This window comes from Rosa rugosa, chromosome 4, assembly GCF_958449725.1.
Source record: "Rosa rugosa chromosome 4, drRosRugo1.1, whole genome shotgun sequence".
NCBI classification, from domain to species: Eukaryota; Viridiplantae; Streptophyta; class Magnoliopsida; order Rosales; family Rosaceae; genus Rosa; species Rosa rugosa.
In genome coordinates, this window is record NC_084823.1 from 16391649 (window position 1) to 16414338 (window position 22690).

At 36.6% G+C, this 22690-nt stretch overlaps 1 long non-coding RNA gene and 1 pseudogene across 1 annotated transcript; one reads left to right on the forward strand and one right to left on the reverse strand.

Annotated features, from left to right (window-relative positions):
- The first annotated feature begins 83 nt into the window (after window positions 1-83).
- LOC133744424 (protein NRT1/ PTR FAMILY 5.10-like) lies at window positions 84-21228 on the forward strand (annotated as a pseudogene).
- Window positions 7307-7788, reverse strand: LOC133743122 (uncharacterized). Its single transcript, XR_009862972.1, has 3 exons — window positions 7667-7788; window positions 7422-7540; window positions 7307-7349 (listed from the first exon to the last, which is right to left on the reverse strand). It is a non-coding gene; the product is annotated as an uncharacterized LOC133743122 (long non-coding RNA).
- Window positions 21229-22690: the final 1462 nt, after the last annotated feature.

The following is a 22690-nucleotide window of genomic DNA, read 5'->3' on the forward strand; positions in this document are numbered from 1 at the left end:
GATTGTTGTGCATATGTTGTGAGCATGTAATTATGGTTTTACATGAACAGTCTGCCTTGTCCTGTCAACATTTCGACAGAATTATGGCCGTCTGGCTGACAGTGAGAAAATGAGTATTCTTGTCACAGTAGTTTAGTTTGGAAAACGAAAGTATTCGTGTCACGAACTACTTTCAATGTAGACTTCTCATGAACTCAGTCACGGTCTTTCCAGGTGTTACCTTTTGGCCTGGTTTAAACTGAATTCTGGTTTTTCACCATAAACTGAGTTCTGGTTTTGCCTAGTGTACTAAAAAATACTGCAGATTTGATGTATATTTCACTTACCTTCTGATGGAAGGAGCATGTTACAAATGATTATGAGTGACAGTTTAAGTATTGTTTTCTACATCTTGCTATGTTTGAACATTATTGTTCTTGACCTGAATTGGAACAGGGACTCAGCTTGTTGACCGTGTCGGCCTTGCTTACATCTTCTGAGCTTCAAATATTGTTATTCTTCTTCTCTCTATATTTACTATTTAGTAGCAGTTGCGCAAGGTGGACACAAGCCCTGTGTTCAGGCTTTCGGGGCAGATCAGTTAGATGGACAAGATCCAGAGGAGTGCAAAGCGAAAAGCTCATTCTTCAATTGGTGGTACTTCGGTATGAATGCAGGCATACTATTGACAGTCTCTATATTGGCCTACATACATGACGATCTAAGCTAGGGTCTGGGTTTCGGAATTCCTTGTGTTGTGATGGTCCTTGCACTGATTATTTTTGTCAGTGGAACTAGGACATACCGGTATAGCATCAAACGGGAGGAGGAAATCCCATTTGTGAGAATCGGCAAGGTTTTTGTTGCTGCATGATGGAACCGGCGAACTAGTCCTTCAGCAATAGCTTCTGAAGAGGAATCCCGTGGAACCTTGCCTGATCAAAGTTCTGAACAATTCAAGTAAGCATCTTATATGCATAGGTTTAGATTAAAGAGAATGGAAGTAAACTCGGAGAAAGATTCTATAAAAGTGTTCGACACATATGAAGCCCATTTTATCTTGCATGACTCTCTGAGTACTGACTTTATAATTATTTGATAGATGAGGTTCTTATCAAGTGTTTATATTTCCCATTTGGCTCCTGTCCCTATCAGTTTTACATAGCATGTAACGAAGTTTATCATATTTATTCTTAATATCGATATGAATCCCAATTTTTTTTTTTTTGGTCTAATTTATGCCAATTAGTTCGTACTCAGGCATATAATAGTTGGGATTAAGGTACACTGAGTGAAAATTCTGTCAATTATACAGCTATGCGTATTCGTTGTTGTGTAACAAGGGCATTTTAGAATTTATAAATGCACTTTTCAAACCGGTGCTGCAGTTATTCTGGTTTTAGATGGTTCAGCAAGAACTATGTCTTTTCAGTGCATCAGTTATACTACATATACTTATGGGGGCAATTGAACTTCGCCATTTAATGGAACTTTGGGTTATGTCTCGTAAAGTGACAATTTATTGAAAAAGCCGTCATTCCAACTCAAGAAACTCCCATATATTATTTGTTGTTCTAAAGTTATTCACTCCTCTTTTGTATATTTCCCTTATAATGTAAATCTTTGTTCTTCATCACGTCGCTGACAGTAGGAAACTGTAATTGATCTCATAAGTTTAAATACTCGACCAAAGCTCTTTTGAAGCCGCTTTTAGGTTCTTCTTCCTTTAATTTTGCAGGTTCCTCAACAAAGCCTTGCTTGCACCAGATAATTTGAAGAAAAACGGGGAGGTGTGTACCATCGCTGAGGTTGAGGAAGCAAGGGCTGTTCTGAGGCTGTTTCCAATATGGGCAACATGCTTGCCATATGGCATATGCTATTGTATTTGCACAGTCCACTACTTTCTTCACCAAGCAAGGTGCCACCATGGACAGAACTATTGTGCCCGCTTTTGACATACTAGCTGCTTCACTTCAGTCATTTATCGATCTGCCTTGCCTTAATGATGATCATGTTGAAGGAATATCGATTTAGTGTGCCTTATCAAACTAGGAGTAGCAATAGGAGAGAAGGTTCTAGATTTTCCAATCCTACACGGATTGGTATTCCTTGTAACATTAGAACTAGTACTTTGTAATCTCTATATATAGGGCTCCTATTCTCAATAATAAAGACACAATTCTCTCATCAATCTCTCTCAATTCTATTATCCTTAAACACGTTATCAGCACGAGTTCTAACCACAAAAACAAAAACCAAAAACCCGAAAGTTCTTCTCACCGAAATCTGCCGCAAGCACTTGCCTGCAACTTTCTACCTACCTGCGTTCCTACTGCCCCAGCAGCCCCTAGCCCGAGCTAGCCAAGCCTTCGCTGCAGCCTGCTCCTTGCGTGTGTATTGAGAATTTCAAATTCTAAAATTCATGAGTAAGTTTTCACTAGTAAGTTGTTCCCATTTTTGAAATTTAAATTTATTTTTATTTTTCCGGGGACTTACAAAATCCTTTCTTCTACATCCCACCTTTCTGTAACGTGGGTTCGATTTGCTAAAAGCGGAATCGTGAGGATTCACGCTATATACGAACTAAGAGCGTTCATGGTCTTCGGACTAAGAGCGTCCGTGAGCATCGATTTTTATTAACTAAGAGCGTTCGTAGGCTACGGACTAAGAGCGTTCGTAAGCATAAAAATTTGACCATATAAGCGTCATTGGTTTCAATCCATATCCAAAAATTTTTTTGGAAACTATCAACAAAGACAGTGGTTATAACTCTTTCTCACTAGGCGTACTCATGAGTAATTGTGATGTCTAGGAAAGGTTTGAACTAAGAGAACGGTTTTAAAAGTGAGCAACGCTCCACCAAAATCTCGCCTTACCTTACCTGGTCACAACCAAATTGGAATTACCAAACGGATTGAGTAACTACTACTTGTCTAAGCTTGATTATCCTTTTTGGATTAAATTTAGAAACTTTGACGTAATCATTGGCTTTCATTGAAATAAAGTGTCAATTTTGATTCGAACTTTATTAATTTCAAGTATGTTTCCCGGAGAGCTAGAATGTCTCATGGATAGTGCTACTACGCACACCATACTTCGAAATAGGCAGTTATTTCTTGAGATGACGCCTACTCGATCTTCTGTGACTATGATGGCTGTATCATCTCAATTGATTCATGGTCGAGGACCAGCTCAATTTCTGTTGCCAAATGGCACAATTTTAAATGTCACCGAAGCTCTTTATGCTCCTAGGGCAGGAAGAATCCTATTGAGTTTTAAAGATATAAGAGCCAATGGTTTTCATGCGGAAACGCATTGTGAGAATGGACAAGAGTTCATTTGCATCACCTCTAATGACTACGGACATAAACGAGTATTAGAGAAACTTATGTGTCGATCTAGCGGGTTGTATGCAACCACTATTCGCATCATTGAATCCAATCATGTTATGAGAGATGATTTATGGGATTCTGACACATATAGGCTTTGGCATGACCGTTTGGGACACCCAGGTCGTGATATGATGATCCGTATATTAAAGACTTCACACGGACATCCATTTTTCAGAACGAAAAGAAGTAAAACTCGAAATTTGGATCAAGGAGGAGCACCTGCGCCTCACGACGACTTCGCCCTTCAAGTCCGGCCACCACAGGCCGGCGCCGCCATCCCTCTGCGACCCAAGGGTGGCTTTGACGCCACCTATGCTCCCCTGACTCCAATTTCTACTTCTACAGTCAATTATGACTTCGTGGCTCAACCAAAATCCTCATTGGTTGTTTCTAACGCCCATCATTCGTTCTGCAAAGCCTGCTCTTTAGCAAAATTGGGATCGAGACCATCCTATGCAAAGGACACCAAAGAAAATATACCATTCTTGCAAAGAATCCAAGGTGATATTTTTGGACCTATTCAACTACCATGCGGACCATTTCGATATTTTATGGTGTTGGTTGATGCATCGACACGCTGGTCACATGTCATGCTATTGTCCACATGGAACGCTGCATTTGCTAAACTCCTAGCACAAATAATTAAGTTAAGGGCTCATCACCCTGATCATCCTATTAAGTCTATAAGACTAGACAATGCTGGGGAGTTTACATCAAAAACTTTTGATGAATATTGCATGTCCATTGGGATTGATGTTGAACATCCAGTTCCTCATGTTCACACCCAAAATGGTCTCGCAGAAGCCGCCATTAAACAACTACAAATGGTTGCTCAAGCATTGGTGATGCGCACCAATCTCCCTATTTCTGCTTAGGGCTATGCAATATTGCATGCAACTGTGCTTATTCGTCTGAGGCCCACTGCCACTCAACCCTTCTCTACGTCCCAGATGGTTACTGGGTATGAGCCTGATGTCTCACACTTACGCATATTTGGGTGTGCAGTATATGTGCCTATTGCGCCGCCACAGCGCACCAAAATGGGTCCTCAAAGACGATTAGGCATTTATGTTGGATATGATTCTCCAACGATTATCCGCTACATAGAACTCTTGACAGACGATCTCTTTACCGCTAGATTTGCGGATTGTCACTTTCATGAGACAGTCTTCCCGTCGTTAGGGGGAGATAAGAACATCAATGTTCAACAGGAACGACAGGAATTGTCGTGGTCTGTCCCCACTTTGTCTCATCTTGATCCCCGAACCGCACAGTCAGAAATTGAAGTGCGGAGAATTCTCGATCTTCAGAACGTAGCAGAATCGATGCCTGATGTGTTTTCTGATATCGCTAAAGTGACGAGATCACACATACCTGCAACAAACGTGCCTGCCAGGATTGATGTCCCTAAAATTAGAGGACATGACGCCATCTCAAGGGCAATTGAGCATGGCATCAACGTCCCCTCTCACAGTGATGGAGACGTTGTGGCTAGGCCCATGGCTCCTGCCAGGAAGCGCGGGAGGCCCATAGGTTCGATGGATTCTCGCCCAAGAAAGAAAGCGAGTTTGGCATAGAATAATCCATTAATCATCAATGTAAATAATCCATCTCATGAGAATATTCTGGATTATGGTTATGTCCAAGAGACATCATTGGGGGACGCTCCAATGTCAGAACCAACTCCAGAGAATAGAGAGATCTCCATGAATTACACTAGTGTACATGAGATGATGGATAGAAATTCTATGGCGATTGATGATGCATTTGCATATCATATTGCAAAAGGAATTATAGAATATGATGATATCGAACCTCGCTCTGTTGAAGAATGTCAACGAAGAGCAGATTGGCCTAAATGGAAAGATGCGATCCAGGTTGAATTGGATTCACTAACAAAATGACAGGTATTTGGACCTGTAACCACTAGGCCAAAAAAGCTAACAGACAACGGACCAAATTCGTTGTGTGATTTGGACGATCTCCGTTGTGTATCGGAGCGTTGTGTGATGAAAAATGGCACAACGGTGGAAACCCGTTGTGTGAAACACAAACAGTCAACACTTATTTGTTAAAAGTGTTGTGCCTTCTCTCGGCAGATGGCAACCACAGTTGCCGCGCAGTCATGCTGTGCGTGGCATGTGCATCATTCAGACAACAGAACTTGTTGCAAAGCTGTTGTTGGAAAGCCTAGTCAGACAACAGTTTTTTTAATTTCACCGTCGTCTGATATACCATCACACTTCAGTTGTGCAGTATGCTTGTTGTGTGAATTGGTTTTGGACAATAGAGTTTAGTTTTTACCGTTGTGTGATTGTAATGAATGCATTGTGTGAATGGCCTAATTTTGTGTATTCAAACAATGTTGAATTGCCGCACTATAAAACTGTTGTACAATCATTTTCATTTTCTATATTTTGTGCACAATAATGCTCTATTTTACCTAATGAACGCAATCAATTGGAAAGAAAACACATTACAAACCATCAAATGAGTAATCCAACCCATTCTATATACATCAAATGTTAAAAGGGAGCATTTCTCAATCATCCAAGCCAACATTAAAAGAAAAAAAGTATTCTAATACATGCCCATCTACTTGGGATATCCAAAACTGATACAAATTATTCCAAAACTAGAGTGCCATGCCATTATCAATATCAATAAACCATCAAAAATTAATATGATTATTGACAAAAATATGAGCAGCTGCTGCATGTGAATATTATACGCCAGCAAAAGCAGAAAATGGTGCGTCCGTAGGATCAATATTTTCCCTATCTTTTGCAGAATCCAGAATGAGTCTGTCCTTCTTACCAGCTTAAGGATCTCAGTTATCTACAAAAGCTAGAGGATAGGCTGGATTAATATAGAACTTTAATCTTTACATGTACGCACAATTGGGACTTTCAAAGTGATACTACTATGTTAGTTAAGTCCACAACCTATGTTATTAGTTGAAGCAAAAGAAAAGGCTTGATTAATACAAAGCTTTAAGTTGTACATGTATACACACAATTGGGACTTTGATAGTGATAGTACTATGTTAACATAGCATATGCTATCTGTGAAAGAAAGAGAAAAGATTGGATTAATAGTTTAATACAGAGTTGTAAAATCAATTCCAGTTAGTTGTGTATTTCAACTTCCAGGTTTCTTTCAAAACAAGCATACATAGATCGTCAAGGTCTCAAGTGTTTTCCCAAAGTCACAACATCAGTCAATAAAAACAAATGAAAAAACCCAGAAATAATGAAAGGCTCACTGAATCGAACAAAAAAAGTATAAGTTATTGAAATTGATTAGCAGCAGATCAGATTCAAAATTGAAAAGCATCATAGATCCAGAAAAATTACCATGCAACAAATGTTTTCACTCTTTATCAACTACAATTAAGTTTCTTCTCACCAGCTCCAAGCTCTCAACTACCTGCAAAAGCAAGAGCATGTCTAAGGTATAACACCAAGCAAGAGAAAAGAGGTAGCATTCGGCACTTCTATTAAAAAGAGCATGAAAGGTACGCTCATATTATCAATTGAGAAGAGAGAAATATAACTCCTTTTTTTAGGAATCTAGAATTTCAAATACATAGATTTAAAATATGAAAACATAAAATCAAAGGGGAAATCAAAATACAAGCCTAGGAAATAAATTCATATTGGAAACAAATTCGTATGTGTGTGTGTGTGTGAGAGAGAGAGAGAGAGAGAGAGAGAGAGAGAATTTTGTTATTACCGAGAAGCAAAATCAAGGAGCTCATCCTGCAAATTCTTAAGCTCCTCCATATCCTCTAATCTCTTGTTCCAACGCAAGTCTGCCCTCTTCAAAAAGTCAATAAGAGATATAGCATCGATCAAATAACTAAATAGAAAGTTGGTATACAGCCTAAGTTAACTTTTAATTCTTATACAATCACCTTGGGGAGAACACGCAGAGAGCATCCAGCAGAACTTTATCACACTTCATAGTATTATTGTCCTGGAGAAAAGATAAGGACTATAAGAAATTTCATGTCCCAAAGATCAATGTTGTATAGAGGTGATAACTTACAGTATAACTACGCATATCAGCATGGATAGTGGTGATGACACCATCTACTTGGTGCAACTTAGCCATTTCTTTGAGGATTCTCAACCCCCCTTCATTTATGTCAATTGCATATACCATACCTCAAACCCAATGATAGTAAAAGAAGATTAGAAAGTAAGATCCAATTCATAATACAAGAATAAGAATTCCAAAATTCTTCCTCAGTGGGTTAATATAGAAAACTAATAATTTAGATCATGAATTACCTTGGCCACTCAAAAGTGACGCAATGTAAAGAGTCTTTCCTCCAGGAGCAGCACAACAATCAATAATGCTTTCACCCTGTGGAGGATCTACAACAGAAACTACCAGACCTGCAATGAGATTGCAGTATACAGTTTAAGAAGATAGCCATATAAAAAGTCCACCAATAATAACTTAAAAACTAGAATATACTCTGAGCAAGCCAAAAGAAACCAAGAAAAAGATCAGATAATTAGATCTTAGGCCTCATATTTGAAGCAACAAATTGAAGTAGATTGTCAAAATTAAAAGATGTTTGATATTAATTACCTTCCTTCTATGTCTTAGGAAACTTCTCCAGCTGAAAGTGTGCTTCCTAGTCCAACGGATCATTCCCATGTCAAACATAAGCATCTTTGATAGCCAAATAGCTATTGATGTGCTCATATTTTCCTATATTTCTATGCCTCTTAATCTTGATATTTTTGTTTAGCTCTCTTTATTTATAATTCATTTATGTTGTTATAGTGTTTTTGTAGGTTTGTCTCACAAAGAGAAGAAAAGAAGTTAAAATGAGCTAACTAGGATTGAAAGACGCCCAGGTCCCAGAATTTGTCTGTGCAGAACATCCAACTTCCTCGAATTACTGGGAGTTACTCAGATCGAATCAGACAATGAGCCTTATATCATTGGAAAGCTACGGATGTCAACTTTCTTTAGAATTTTACGGATCTGGATTTCGATACTTATGGAGAAAGTTATGATTATTTGAGTGAAGATAGGTCAGACAGGAAATCTGGTCGGGAATTTACAACCATTCGTGGAGAACTCAAGTTCTGTGGCACAAGATCATCAATCCTAATGTTTTAAGAAAGTTAATTCAGATGAGGATTCAATGATGAACTTATTCCTACTTCTACAAGAGATATTTCAAGGTTTTCCCATTCCAAATGAAGAAATGAATCTAAATCCAAGTTTTACAAGGAAACATGAAGCCAAAGATGAGCAGAAATCTTCCCTATATAAGGGAGCACGAATTTACATGAGAGAAGAGTCTCGGGAGCACAATGTAGACGCCTAAGGAGCAGAGACGACTCATCCATCTTCCCTTTCTTTTCCCCTTCCATTCTTTTTATGTTTTTCCTATGTTTTATTTAGTTATATTTTGTTAAACTTTTTCTAGGGTTAAGATGATGCCCTATCATGATTGCTTATGTATTTTGATGATTTATTGATGGATTTATAGTTTCTTTATGATGAATTCTTAGTCACTATTTGAATTGATGCTTTATGTTTAAGTTCTTTGATTGATCACCTTAGGGTTTTGCATCTAGTAATTAGAAGATGAATTTGAGGCGTACCTGCAATATAATTCAAATTAGCTTCTTGTGATTAAGAGTTGTGAATTACATTATTGTCGTACCTGAAGTAATGGTTTGCATGATTCTCTTGTTTTCTAAAACATAATGAGTCATATGTGTTAAATTTATGCCGTACCTGGATAAATTGCATGTTAGGATATACGACCTCTGCCGTACCTGGAGAGAATCATACACTTAAGGAAAGCTATGGTCTAAGTGCCGTACCTAGACTTAGATACGGGGATTGTCATCTGGAGAAACGAAAGAATCCATTGGTTGGTTCAAAACGTAGATAAGATTGCTTGTGGTTGATTCCGACACCCTAGGCTCATCATCATCATATTTTTACTTTCAATCATTATAGACTCTTTTCAATTTCAGTTTATTTAGATTCACTTTTTAAGTTTCTGTTTCAAGTTATTTTCCCATTATCAACAACTCTTTTCAAAACCGTGAAAATCATAGTCTTAGCTTGAGTCATTGTGTGTGTCTTAATCGATTTGTGTTTCTTGTTTTGTGTGTTTTTGGTTTTAATTAATTTAGGTTTTCATATTGTGAATTGACTTAATATCCTCGTGGGAAGGACAACCCCTTCTCTTCCATTACTATACTACATCCACCCTGTATACTTGCAGGAATTCCATCAAGTTTTTGGCGCCGTTGCCGGGGATCGATGATTGATTTTGATTCTAACTTGATTACCAATCTTGATTTTATATATTTTTTTATTTAGTTTCTATAATTTTTAGTTTTAAGTTTGCTAACATTTATCTTTTTGTGTTTCAGGTTCTGTACCTTCTTTTTGACGTAGATTCTGGATATCTTCCTGGAAGTTTTAATAGGCTTATTGCATATCACCAGAAAGCTACACGAGTCTAGTTTCCAACGCACCAAGCGGATCATCATTCGGAGCTCTGAGCTAAGAGATATTTGAGAAATACCGAACAGTGCTAAATCTGCGCGGAAATTTTTCCTGACTACTTTGGCGATCTTTTTGACTTCAACATCGGCTAAGTGCTATTCTTCACTAAATCCCAGGGAGCTCTAAACTCTTCTCTTTAATTACTTTTCTTCTTTTTATTTTTCACTTATCTCTTTTCCATGCTTTTATGTGCATTGCATGCTTTAATTCTTTCAACATTGAGGACAATGTTAGATTTAAGTGTGGGGGAATGAATTTTGATTTTTGTTTCTATTAGGTTGTTAGTTTAAAAATTTGTTTTCTTTCTTCTTTTTGCGTCTTTGTTTTTTGTTTTTGTTTTCTTGAGCCTTAGAATGCCTTTCAACAACTATGATGAGTATATATTTCAGAAATCATGGCTTAAGAGGATCATAAAATTGAGATGATGTTTGACTTTATTCTGTGGTTAATAAGGATGTATGATTGTCATATGTATGTGTAGTGGATGTGGTTGCTTACATGGTACAGAAAATAGCATGTTAAGATAAGTTTTTGATTCATACATAACCTATGTGAGATATTTGAGCCTATTTGCCTTTTCTTTGTTGAGTGTTAAATGAAAAAAATATATGTCATCTTATTTTCTTGGCGAGGATTTTGTTGATCTCATTATTCTTTCATCTTGATTGATTGCTTGCCATAGATTAAGTTTAATGGACTATAGAATGCTAGAATTCACTCTTATACTTGTTGAGACTTTTATCAATACATACTTGGACCTTGGAAAGGATAAAGGCATCCTAGGAAATTATCATCATTGCCAAATAAGGCCTGTGTCCCTATTTGTGTGCACAAGATGTGCAACCCCCATAGATAAACCCCCTTGAGCCTACATTGAGCATTTTCTTTCGTCACCCTCATAATCCTTAAACCCTAAACCTTAGTATAGTTTTATCCTTACCCATGTTCTAAAGACTTAGTGGAGCTAATTTTTGAGACATACAAAAGCGTCAAGAATGAAGATGGAGAAGAGAAGGAAGTTCAAGTGTGGGGGTAAGCTAGACTTGTCCATAGAAAAACAAATTTGTATGTATGTGTTGTGAAAAAAAAAAAAAATTAAAAAAATTATAAGTGTACGGCGATGAAGAAAAAAAATATGATAATTGTTTATGGATTTTAGTCCCCCCATTGTGGATTTGGAGTTTGCTTTAAAGTGAAGGCCTATTCAAGAAAATTTGGTCTTTGTCCAATTCACAAGTGTTCAAAGGAAGTTTTGAATGAAGCATGAGCCCAACAATGATGACATTTGGCCCTTTATGAAGACTTGGAAGGAGTCTATGACGTTTCTATTTGGTGGAATTTCAAGATTGTCTCTCTACATCAACAAGAGCTCTACTAGATTTTTAGGATATTTTGTGATTTTTCTATCCCTTTGTTTCTATAAACCCTAAGCCTTGGCCCCATTACAACCTTAATTATAAGACCTCTTTGATCCTTGAAAAGAGCAACCTTTGATCTGTGGAGATGAGTTATAAGAGTTGAACCTATGGCTTGGGTCCATTTGTGCAAGTAGTTGGTATCCTTCATGAGATCATACTTGAAAAAAAAAATATTTTCAGAAAAATCTTTTTATTTCTATTATATGTGAGCTATTTGTTTGTCTTATATATTATCTCTCTCACATATAACTTGAGTGAATATATGCTTTTGCATGAGCCGTGAATCTGAGAGAAGAAAGAGGGTAAACCGGTGAGGATTTGAGTCATAACTTGTTTGAAGCATGCTGAGATTAATATCACCAATGTTGCCCCCATGTCCTACATGTTTATATGTTAAGTTATATGTTTTTGTTAACTCTTGAATAAATGTTGGATTGATTCTTGGTTGTTGTGCTAATCTTGATGCCATGAAAGTATGTGATTTCTAAAGCTAACGTTGAAAGGCTTAGTGTGTTTTTGTTTGTTTTGTTTTGTGTATTTGTGTGTTTTTAGTTTCATTGTTTTGCTCGAGGACAAGCAAAGTCTAAGTGTGGGGGTATTTGATGTGCTCATATTTTCCTATATTTCTATGCCTCTTAATCTTGATATTTTTGTTTAGCTCTCTTTATTTATAATTCATTTATGTTGTTATAGTGTTTTTGTAGGTTTGTCTCATAAAGAGAAGAAAAGAAGTTAAAATGAGCTAACTAGGATTGAAAGACGCCCAGGTCCCAGAATTTGTCTGTGCAGAACATCCAACTTCCTCGAATTACTGGGAGTTACTCAGATCGAATCAGACAATGAGCCTTATATCATTGGAAAGCTACGGATGTCAACTTTCTTTAGAATTTTACGGATCTGGATTTCGATACTTATGGAGAAAGTTATGATTATTTGAGTGAAGATAGGTCAGACAGGAAATCTGGTCGGGAATTTACAACCATTCGTGGAGAACTCAAGTTCTGTGGCACAAGATCATCAATCCTAATGTTTTAAGGAAGTTAATTCAGATGAGGATTCAATGATGAACTTATTCCTACTTCTACAAGAGATATTTCAAGGTTTTCCCATTCCAAATGAAGAAAGGAATCTAAATCCAAGTTTTACAAGGAAACATGAAGCCAAAGATGAGCAGAAATCTTCCCTATATAAGGGAGCACGAATTTACATGAGAGAAGAGTCTCGGGAGCACAATGTAGACGCCTAAGGAGCAGAGACGACTCATCCATCTTCCCTTTCTTTTCCCCTTCCATTCTTTTTATGTTTTTCCTATGTTTTATTTAGTTATATTTTGTTAAACTTTTTCTAGGGTTAAGATGATGCCCTATCATGATTGCTTATGTATTTTGATGATTTATTGATGGATTTATAGTTTCTTTATGATGAATTCTTAGTCACTATTTGAATTGATGCTTTATGTTTAAGTTCTTTGATTGATCACCTTAGGGTTTTGCATCTAGTAATTAGAAGATGAATTTGAGGCGTACCTGCAATATAATTCAAATTAGCTTCTTGTGATTAAGAGTTGTGAATTACATTATTGTCGTACCTGAAGTAATGGTTTGCATGATTCTCTTGTTTTCTAAAACATAATGAGTCATATGTGTTAAATTTATGCCGTACCTGGATAAATTGCATGTTAGGATATACGACATCTGCCGTACCTGGAGAGAATCATACACTTAAGGAAAGCTATGGTCTAAGTGCCATACCTGGACTTAAATACGGGGATTGTCATCAAAAAGAACAAAAGAATCTGTTAATTGCATCGAAACATAAATAAGATTGTTAGTGGTTGATTTCAAAACCCTAGGTTTTATCATCTTTGCTTTTCAACTTATAAACTTTATTTTGTTTGTTTGTTTGTTTCACATTATTTCTTTATTCGAAAATCTAAAAACAATACTTTCTTTATCTTAATTGTTCATTGTGTTTTTGTGTTTGGATTAATTAGGTTAGGATTTAAATTAATTATCAATCCTCAGTTGGAACGACCTCGTACTTGCACACTATACTAACGACGATTCGTGCGCTTGCGAGTTTTAATTAAAATTTCACAACAGCTATTCACCAATGTCTTAATCTCATATATATGTGCATATATGTGGTTCAGTCCCAATCAATTCGTAAAACGCTATAACAAGTTTGAAACACTATAATAAGTTTGCAACTAAGTTAAGTTCATATAAAAGTTGACATAAAACTATCATTGAAAATATACATCTTAGATAATTATATGGACTAATTTCAGTTTACCCCTCTGAGGTTAGGGGTCGTCATCATGTTAGTCCCTCTAGTTTCAATTTAATCAGTAACACCCCTGTACTCTCAAATTTCATCATCCGTGTCCAATTTCTACTATTCCGTCCAATTTGGACCGTTAAGTCTGACTTTTGAGGGATAAAATTGTCATTTCAAGACAAAAAAAAAACTAAAAAAAAAAAGAAAAATTTCTTTTTTTCGTTTTTTTATTCAGTTTTTTTTTTTCATTTAAACTTTTTTTTTTCCATTTTTTTTTTATTTTCTTGTTTTTTTTTTCTTCGCTTATTATTATTATTATTATAATTTTGTCTTCAACCTATACACCACAAGTTATAATAGGTTTATAAAAACAAAAAAAATACTCTAGGTGGTTAAAAAGCCACTCGCTGGTCTACGATATTTGTGATATATCTCCGATAAAGCGAAGAATTTTAGGATATATCTGTAAAATATAATAGGTTTATAAAGTGAAGAATTTTAGGATATATCCCCAATAAAGTGAAGAAATATCTATAAAATATGATTAAAAAAATAAATACAGATATTTCTTCACTTTATTGGAGATATATCCTAAAATTCTTCTCTAAATCGGAGATGTTCCACAAATATCGTAGACCAGCGAGTGAAGAATTTTAGGATATATCCCCAATAAAGTGAAGAAATATCTGTATTTATTTTTTTAATCATATTTTACAAATATTTCTTCACTTTATTGGGGATATATCCTATTATTCTTCACTTTATAAACCTATTATATTTTATAGATATATTTTACAAATATATCCTAAAATTTTTCGCTTTATCGGAGATATATCACAAATATCGTAGACCAGCGAGCGACTTTTTAACCACCTAGAGTATTTTTTGTTTTTGTTTTTATAAACCTATTATAACTTGTGGTGTATAGGTTGAAGACAAAATTTATAAAAATAAAAAATAAAAAGAAACACCTAGAGTATTTTTTTTTTAGTTTTTATAAACCTATTATAACTTGTGGTATATCTCTGATAAAGCGAAGAATTTTAGGATATATCCCCAATAAAGTGAAGAAATATCTGTATTTATTTTTTTAATCATATTTTACAGATATTTCTTCACTTTGTTGGGGATATTTCCTATTATTCTTCACTTTATAAACCTATTATATTTTATAAATATATTTTACATATATATCCTAAAAATTTTCGCTTTATCGGAGATATATCACAAATATCGTAGACCAACGAGCGGCTTTTTAACCACCTAGAGTATTTTTTTTTTGTTTTTATAAACCTGTTATAACTTGTGGTGTATAGGTTGAAGACAAAATTTATAAAAATAAAAAAACGAAGAAATAGGAGAGAAAAAAAAACGAAGAAACACCTAGAGTATTTTTTTTGTTTTTATAAACCTATTATAACTTGTGGTTAGAGGTGGCAAACGGGCCGCTAAGCACGAGCACGGCACGGGCCCGGCACGCTTAAAAGCGGCCCGACACGGCCCAAGCCTGTTAGTGGCCCGGCACGACCCGAGCACGTTAGAATAACGGGCCGGGTTGGGCCTAGGAATATTAGCCCATTGGCCCGGCCCGAGCCCGTAATGGCCCGGCACGGCCCGAGCATGGCATATTTGGGCCGGCCCGTTTCAAACACAAAATTTCATTTTGTTTTTAAAAATATTAAAAAAAACCACAATGATGAGATTTGAATATTAGACCTCCTTATTTAAAATCTCATGACAATTCCACCAATGCTATTTCTTTTATGTTGTCAAAATAGTGAAAAAAAACATTATATCCTTGTTTTGACATAAAGTATTTTTTTAAAATATTTAATATATGTTTATGAATAAAGACTAATCTCATAATAATACAACTATAGAATGAAGGAAAGAATAATATGATACTAAATCTTCATTATATTAATAAAGATTAATCTCACAATAATATACTAAAAGCAATATATTTTGAGTTATTTTTTTTTCTTTCTTTCTTGTAGTGGAATATAAAAAATTATTAGAAAACTAATCTTAAAAAGCTAAGATTGAGAAAAACATTGTAGAACTTAATTTATTTGAATTTTCTAAATAGTTAAATAAAATTATTTTTTATTTATTCAAATTAAGATTTTAAAATCGTGCTTTATAGTGGGTAGGCACGAGCACGGCCCGTTTATTGGCCCGGCACGAGCACGGCCCGACATGATATGGGCTCGGGCCATGGGCCGGACCGGGCTTAATGTTTAAGTAAATGGGCCGGCAAGAGCCCGGCACGATAATAAATGGGCCGGCCCAAGCACGGCACGAAGCACGACTAGGCCCGCTTAAAATGGGCCGGGCCGGCCCGTTTGCCACCTCTACTTGTGGTGTATAGGTTGAAGACAAAATTATAAAAAATAATAATAATAAAAAATAAAAAAGCAAAGAAACAGAAAAAAAAAAAAAAAAGCAAAGAAAAAAAAAACGAAGAAACAGAAAAAAAAAATAAATAAATAAAAAGAAATAGAATTTTTTTTATTTTTTTTTTTATATAATTTGGAGCTCAAAATGACCATTTTACCCCCAAAAGGGGGCCAACTGGACTGATTTAACGTCCAATTTGGACGGAAGTCCAAAAATTGGACACGGATGATGAAATTTGAGAGTACAGGGGTGTTACTGATTAAATTGAAACTAGAGGGACTAACATGATGACAACCCCTAACCTCAGGGGGGTAAACTGAAATTAGGCCTAATTATATTCATTAACAGATAAACAAGAGATTAAAATGACAGAACAAAGAAATTAATTTTACCAAATGACAATGCAGATATCAAAAGTTGACAATAATAACTGTTAAGAATGAACAAGTTCAACATAAGTACCAATCTAGAGGGTGTATAATACAAGTCAGGCTACTAATAAAAAATTCCAAGCCTTTAATAGTCTGCATCAATACTAACTATCATGTACTAGCAAGAACAAAATGCAAGATGATAATCATCAAAGGAATCCATACCTGATAATTATCAGATAAGCATCAATACTAACTATCAAGTATACCTGAAAGAACAAAGACAATCCTTCATCTGTCCCATAGAAACCGATAAGTGTTAAATCCGATAATTGTATATTTAGGCCTTGGACCTTTTCCTGCAGATTTACCAGAATGGTCATTTTGATAACACATTGACAAATTTCACAATGAATTTTACTCCCCCAAATAAAGCATTCATATTTTGAAGTTAGTCTTCCCTTTGTTTCTATGTAAGGATGATGACACAATTTTGTGTTTAAGATTAGTTTTAAGATGCAAATGGTCAAAGTATTTCCTATTTAATATGCAAACCTCTAAGGCTCTAATCTTTTGTTTGATTAAAGAATGACTATTCACACTTGATGACTTGAGAAATTAGCTGTGATATTCAACGACTGGTATTTATTTAATTTGAAAAGGAAAAAAAATGTCTACCTCTTTCTCTCCCTTTCCAATGTCTCTGTCTCTTGTTGTAGCTGCTTCCTTTTCCCTTAATTTGATCATTTTCAGTGTGTTTTCTTTAGGCCAATATGTAAGTTTCTACTCATGCAGCAAATTACAACCTGCAAATAAATGCACACACAGTAAACCAAGTGTACCAAAAGCCAAACTCCTGCAGCCCAAACAAGATTCCAAACACTCAATTTATCACTAGAATTTGATTGGAAGGACACAATACTAAACAGAGATTCAATATCAAAAGTAAAAGCTCAAGTAATTCCATCACCCACTGCAAATATACACCCAAATTGCAAGCAAAACCAAACCTAAAATTAGTCAGATATCAAACACTAGACAAATGAATATTAGAAAATTACCTTTTCAGAGTAGCAAGAATAAGATGATAGATTGGTGTTTGGGTATATGGTTATAGATTGGGGTTTATGGTGACAGAAAGGGGAGTGAGAGAATGGGATAGAAGGTGAAGAGGAAGACAGAACACCGTGGTGAAGGTGGAGGAATGAATCGGCAGCTGACCTGGCCACCGACGACAGCGATAGAGGGAAGCGAGTCCCAAAGAGTCAGCTTTGCAGTGGTCACCGAGAGCTGTGCAAGCTCTTTGGATTTTGTTGACCAGCGAGATCAGGTTCTCCATACCCAATACTCAACGGTGGCGGAGTAAGCTACGGCGGGGTGGGAGTCAAATCGAGTGAAATCCGATACCCCCAATTTGGTATGCAGATGAGGGAGAGATGACAGAGAAATTTACCCATTGCAATTGCTGGAGGATACGCTTTTGCTTCGATAGCAACTGGTGTTTTTGGCCATGTGGGTAAGGATGAAGAGGGAGATTTCGCGAGAGAGGCGGCGAGCTGCGAGTGTTGGGCGTCTGAAAGAAGATAGAGGTTTTGTTTCCAATGTTTCCTTTCCAAAAAAAAGTAAAAAAAGTGGGAAGTTTGAGTTTTGGCAAAAAAAATTGAGCTGAGCGACCAAAGAGGGAAAGTTCCCGCCTATGAGCAATCAAAGTATCAGTTTTGGCGTTGGGGATATGCATTTCTTATTCAGACAACACAGATAAATAATTTGGTTGTAGGAGCTTACAATCATCACATATAAGTTAATAAAAATTTGTTCATTTTGGGGGGAAATGAGTGGCATTTTAGGGCACATCCAAACCATCCTAATATATCTTCCTCACTTGGACAACACAAAGTAAAAAACTGTTGTATGATATTTTACAAGCTGCTCTCATATAACAGATTTAACTATTCTGTTGTACTATGTAGTACCAATTTGGAGCTAAATTTGAGTCAAGCTAGGAGGAAAATCTGCAGCTTTTTTTTTTTCATTCACACAACAAATTATTCTTGTTAGTGTTGTGCAATCACCTTCTACATAAAAACTTCAAAATTTTTATGGCCTTATACAACGTAAGGTTCTTAATCGTGTTGTATGATTGACTTTCCATCATCACACAACATCTTTTTTTTTTTCGTTGTGTAAAAACTGTTGTATATTGAAGTTATTGGCCTAGTGAACGTAGACACCCCCAAATGTAAAGCCTGTTGGCCATAAATGGGTCTTTGTTAGAAAGCGTAATGAGAAAAATGAGGTGGTAAGATATAAAGCCCGCCTTGTGGCGCAAGGTTTCTCACAACGCCCTGGAATCGACTACGAGGAGACATATTCTCCCGTAATGGACGTTATAACGTTCCGCTACCTTGTCAGTTTGGTAGTTTCCGAAAAACTTGACATGCAGCTTATGGATGTGGTTACAGCATATCTCTATGGGGATCTAGATTCAAAGATATATGTGAAGGTTCCAGATGGACTTCAATTACCCAAATCAAGTGGCTCTAAACCACGGAGCGCGTTTTCAATAAGATTAAAACACTCACTATATGGTTTAAAACAATCCAGACGGATGTGGTATAACCGTCTAAGTGACTACTTGATTGGGAAGGGATATATTAATAATGAAATATGCCCATGCGTGTTCATTAAAAGAACAAGTTCTGGATTTGCAATCGTAGCAGTTTATGTCGATGACATGAACCTAATTGGAACTCTAGATGAGTTGAAGGAAACTGCTAAATATTTGAAATCCGAATTTGAGATGAAAGATCATGGGAAAACACGGTTTTGTCTCGGTTTAGAACTCGAGCACCGTAGTGATGGGATTTTGATCCATCAGTCTGCATATACTCAGAAAATTCTAAGGCGCTTTCATGAAGATAAAGCAAAGCCTGTGAGTACTCCCAAGATTGGTCGTAGTCTTGAGCCAGGAAAAGATCCATTTCGTCCAAAGGATGAGGACGAAGAATCATTAGAGGCCGAAGTGCCCTATTTAAGTGCAATAGGCGCATTATTGTACTTAGCTCAATGCACAAGACCGGATATCTCATTCGCAGTGAACTTGTTAGCTCGACATAGCTTTGCGCCAACACGCCGCCATTGGATTGGTGTAAAGACAATCTTTCGATACTTAAGAGGTACGATTGATATGGGCCTATTTTATCCTTACAGAGAGAAGAGGAATGACGGAAGAATGGGAACGGACCCCATTAGGCATGGAGCCACCGTCCACCATGACAAAGTGGCCGGCAATATTGCCGCCAACGCCGCCACCACCACCAAGGGTGGCCGGCCTCACCCTATTCCCCTCCATCAAAACGACAATGATATTTTGATGGGTTTTGCTGATGCAGGGTACCTCTCTGACCCTCACAAAGGTCGCTCCCAAACGGGTTATGTCTTTACCATGGGAAGCACTGCGATATCTTGGAGGTCTACAAAGCAGACCCTTGTTGCTACTTCCTCGAATCATGCAGAGATTATTGCTCTACATGAAGCCGTTCGTGAATGTATATGGCTAAGGTCTGTAATTAGACATATTCAAGGAAGTTGTGGTTTGAAGTCTACCACGGATGAACCTACATGCATTTATGAGGATAATGCAGCTTGTATTGAACAAATGAAGTTAGGTTTCATCAAGGGCGACAACACCAAGCATATATCGCCTAAGTTCTTTTATAATCAGCAACAACAATCACTTCTGAAGATTGAAGTGAATCAAATCCGATCAGAGGATAATGTAGCGGACTTATTCACTAAGTCGTTACCTAAATCCACCTTCGAGAAACATGTGAAGAGCATCGGATTGAGAAAGTTATCCGAACTCCCACGATTGTAGCAATCAGGGGGAGATATCGACATCAGGGGGAGTTATGATGTCTACATGTTCGATCTCGAAGAGTGAAGGACATGTTGTGCTCTTTTTGTCCTCCGACCAGGGTTATTTTTATCCCACAGGGTTTTTGTTACCTGGCAAGGTTTTTAACGAGGCAACGGATGAAGCGTCACCACCAAGTTTGAGCGGCACAAGGGGGAGTGTTGAAGGAATATCGATTTAGTGTGCCTTATCAAACTAGGAGTAGCAATAGGAGAGAAGGTTCTAGATTTTCCAATACTACACGAGTTGGTATTCCTTGTAACATTAGAACTAGTACTTTGTAATCTCTATATATAGGGCTCCTATTCTCAATAATAAAGACACAATTCTCTCATCAATCTCTCTCAATTCTATTATCCTTAAACAGATCATACCCATTTATGACCGCATTTTTGTTCCAAGCTTTCACCAGAGAACTCTCTGGCATTACAATGCTACAAAGAATTGGAACTGGGATGTTTTTCTCTATCATATCTATGGTCGTTGCAGCTTTAGTTGAGATGAAATGGCTCCAAACTGCCGAAGATTATGATCTGCTTGATCTGCCAAGTGCCACAATTCCAATGAGTATTTGGTGGTTGGTTCCTCAGTACTTTTTGTATGGACTAGCCGATGTTTTCACCATGGTTGGTCTACAAGAGTTCTTCTACGATCAGGTACCAAATGAATTAAGAAGCATAGGACTTGCTCTCTACCTCAGTATATTTGGTGTGGGAAACTTTCTGAGCAGCTTTCTTATCTCTGTTTTTGAGGAAGCAACCAGCGGGGGAGACCACACTAGCTGGTTTTCCAACAACCATAATCTTGCACATCTTGATTACTTTTACTGGTTACTAGCAGCACTCAGTGCAGTAGGATTGTTGGCCTACATGTATTTTGCAAAATCTTACATTTATAATAGGGCTAGTACAATATAAACACGTACAAATCTGAATCCTTATAATTACCACAAAATACAGTGTCGTCGGTCATCACATCTGTTGTGGTATATATGAAAAGTGAATATGTATTCACTTATTAGCATTCCTTGTCTAGTAAGGAAAGATTCCTTTCCATTTGATTTTGATCTTGATTGATACTGTTTGTCGGATAGAATAAACCATTCAAGATGGTGGGTAACTCCAAAAAGGAATGGAGTTAAATAGACCTAGTTTAAGGAGAACATGGCACAACAAATACAAAACATATTTGGGTACGCAATATCTCTTCCATTACCTGTGCCGATGGCTACTTCTCTGGAGACCCAAACTCCGCTGCTAGACGCTGATAGTTACCCTTATTTGACTAGGATTCGTTTTCTGCTTCTCAAGTTTCATTCTTGAACTAGGTTTGACTTGCTATTGCCATATTTATGGATGGTTCTCGACCCCTTTTCTAGATTGATCAACAACCTTTGAGAAAAACTACAAGTAAGTCACCGGAAAAGATCTCCCAAAAAGTTTTGTGAAAAGCTGACAGTTTCTGGCTTCTCAGTAAGCCTATTTTGAGTATTAATTCCCGCTTCCTTTATGACTTTTCTAACCAGCTCTTAGGCTCATGTTGTATTAAAACATCATGTCTTTAAGGAATGCCAGCGCTTTTTGCAAGAGTCCACTTGGACTGTTGCAAGAAAAGTTCTCCAAAATTGCTCCCGATAAGCTGATTCTAAACTGCAAAGTAACTGTTTTGCACAACGATTTCCGTGGACTTCCCTTGTAATTTCCAAACAAAGGAATTATCAAACTGCATTCTAAGCATCCGTGCTTTATGCATGGAATTAGATTAGTCAACACTAAATTGGACTTTTAGAACAAGCAATTTCCATGTTTTAGGGCACACACAGATATATATATATATATATATATATATATATATATATATATATATATGAATTATGATCCAACATTAGTTGGAAATATTTATTCCGACGAAGGTGTTGGTCGAAAATATGTCATAGAAAAAGTTTTCCGACAACCTTTGTGGTCGGAAAATATTTGTCAGAAACAAAACGAGTGGTCAAAACTACGTCGCCAGAAATAGATATTCAGACAAAAATTGTGGTTGCGACTAATTCATCGGAAATACAATTATTTCCAACGGAAAACTTTAATTCCATCGACTTTTTTTTGGACGATACAAACATTAATTCCGACCAAAAGAAGACCAAAATCTTATGGTCATTTCTGACAAGAATTTCCGACGGTTGGTCAGAAGAAAATTATTTCCTACCAAGGCATTTCCAACGAATTTCGATGATGACTTTTTTGAAAAAACGTATTTCTGACGAAAATACCCTATTTCCAACTAATTTTTTATGGTCGGAAATTATCGTCTATGTTGTAATGGAGCAGACTCGAAAGGAAAAGTCAAGATGAGAGGCATAAAGTCTCAGAAGAGGGA